This window comes from Adiantum capillus-veneris, chromosome 2 (genome assembly GCF_014529385.1).
Source record: "Adiantum capillus-veneris isolate H3 chromosome 2, ASM1452938v2, whole genome shotgun sequence".
NCBI classification, from domain to species: Eukaryota; Viridiplantae; Streptophyta; class Polypodiopsida; order Polypodiales; family Pteridaceae; genus Adiantum; species Adiantum capillus-veneris.
In genome coordinates, this window is record NC_140932.1 from 22,335,466 (window position 1) to 22,337,461 (window position 1,996).

The 1,996-nt window shown below is 41.2% G+C and overlaps 1 pseudogene; it reads left to right on the top strand.

Moving 5' to 3' along the window:
* The first annotated feature begins 724 nt into the window (after positions 1-724).
* LOC147462497 (uncharacterized) lies at positions 725-1,465 on the top strand (annotated as a pseudogene).
* Positions 1,466-1,996: the final 531 nt, after the last annotated feature.

Sequence of the window (1,996 nt, forward strand, 5' to 3'; positions counted from 1 at the left end):
TGCATCACCCTTTAGGGCCACCCATCTAGACATGTGTGAGAGCTCGAGAAATGCATCTTCTAGGTCTGATGCACTTGAGCATTTTAGGCGAATAAGGGCATGGTGGACAACAGGGAAGGCATTGGATAGCTCAATTTGGAAGCTTGAGAGTTGGCTTGGTTGGTGGAATCACATGGCTAGTCGTTGGGGAAACTTTGTGCTTGTGGACAATGAGTCCATAGCCAATGCACTGGTGCCAAGGACTAATCTTCCAGAATCTAAGCATGGTTCATGGCTCCCTGGATGCATCACCGACCTTGTCAATGCGTACTTTCAATGTGCAAGGCAGCTTGCTTTCTTTGAGGGGAAACTGATTGGAACGGGGCCCACTCTAGAGGTGTTGATTGATAGAGCAATATCACGACAGGCCAAAACACCGTCATCGGTTGAAACTACAAAGGTAGTGGATGATGCAATTTCTGGGACTCCAATGTTTTCGCAACGAATCAACTTTAAAGGTGAAAAGAAGACCCTTCGGGTGAAGAGGTCACTGGATAAAGAGGACAGCAAAGATGAAGCAAGGTGCAACCATCGTCCGGAGTACAACTATCTCACAGTAGACATACAAGAAGCTATCGTTAATGGAAAGGGTAAAGTAGGAGACAATGCTGAAAGCCTATTGCATGATCTTGAGGCATGTGAGGTGGAAGTGCATCCCACCATGTGGGCATTGAGGAGAGTGCCGATGGCGAGTAGGATCAAGTGTAGCAACTGGGCATCTGGAAAGAAATGTGATGCACTTGTTCGCGGGGGTGAGATAGCACCGTGCTTCTGGAGTGACTGCCAGATGGTCCAATGGAAGAAGGAGAAGTTTTGCTACTTTTGCAACACAGATGTAAGACATTGCTGGAACATTAGTAAGGTTGTGCTACATGCTCCTAGTAGTCTTCCCACAATTTGGCCGATTGAAAAAGGGACACACATGAAGATAGTAGAGGCAAAGAAGTTAGTGGTTAGAGGATTTGACTTTGGTTTTCCATTGACACAAATTCAGGCAATCATTGATGCCACAACCCCACTGACAAGTGACCCAAATGTAGAGGAGAGACAGCGCCTTCCTTACAGACCAGGTGTGTCAAAGCTTGCATATACACAAGTAACTTATGCATTGACTCGAAGAATGCATGTGGAAGATACTGTGGTGAAGAAGATTGTCATTGAAGAGGTGGCCAAACTGAAGGTGTGAAACTCAACGGATTCAGATCCAGAGCTGATTGATGTTGTGGTTCGGAAGAATCCATCGTGCTCGTGCAAGGAATTTCAAGAACGTGTTTCTTTGAAGAAAATATATCTTGCATGTTCACACTTATACTATGTGTTTGTGATAACTCTTGGTCAAGATGTGCACGTTAGCATGCATATTCACCAAAGAAAAATAGCTCCCAATATTGTGCATGATATGCTCACACAGGCCAAACGAACCTAAGAAGGTTGAAGGCTCAAAGGTTTTTGTGATGATTATTTATGTCCATCTCGCAAGGGTTTAAAACTAAGAATATCTTAGTTCTTCAATGTGTCTACTATTTATGTCCATCTTGCAAGGGCTTAAAATTAAGAATATCTTTGTTCTTCAAATGTGTTGACCCAAAGCAATATTTTTATGAAAAAAATATAATTTCATATATTTTTAATTCATTTTGACATCTACATAGCAACATTTTTGTGAAAAAGATATGATTTCATCTAATTTTATTTGATTTCAACTCTCTCTCTCTCTCTCTCTTTGACTCTCTCTCTATGAAAGAACCTTAAGAGCCTTGCTCACTGGCTTTGTTGCAAACTTGCAAAATTGATCATTTGCTCATTTTTATGAAAAAATATAATTTCATCTCATTTTGACATCTACAGAGCAACATTTTTGTGAAAAGTTATAATTTCATCTAGTTTTATTTCATTTCAACTCTCTCTCTCTCTCTCTCTCTCTCTCTCTCTCTCTTTGACTCTCTCTCTCTAAAAA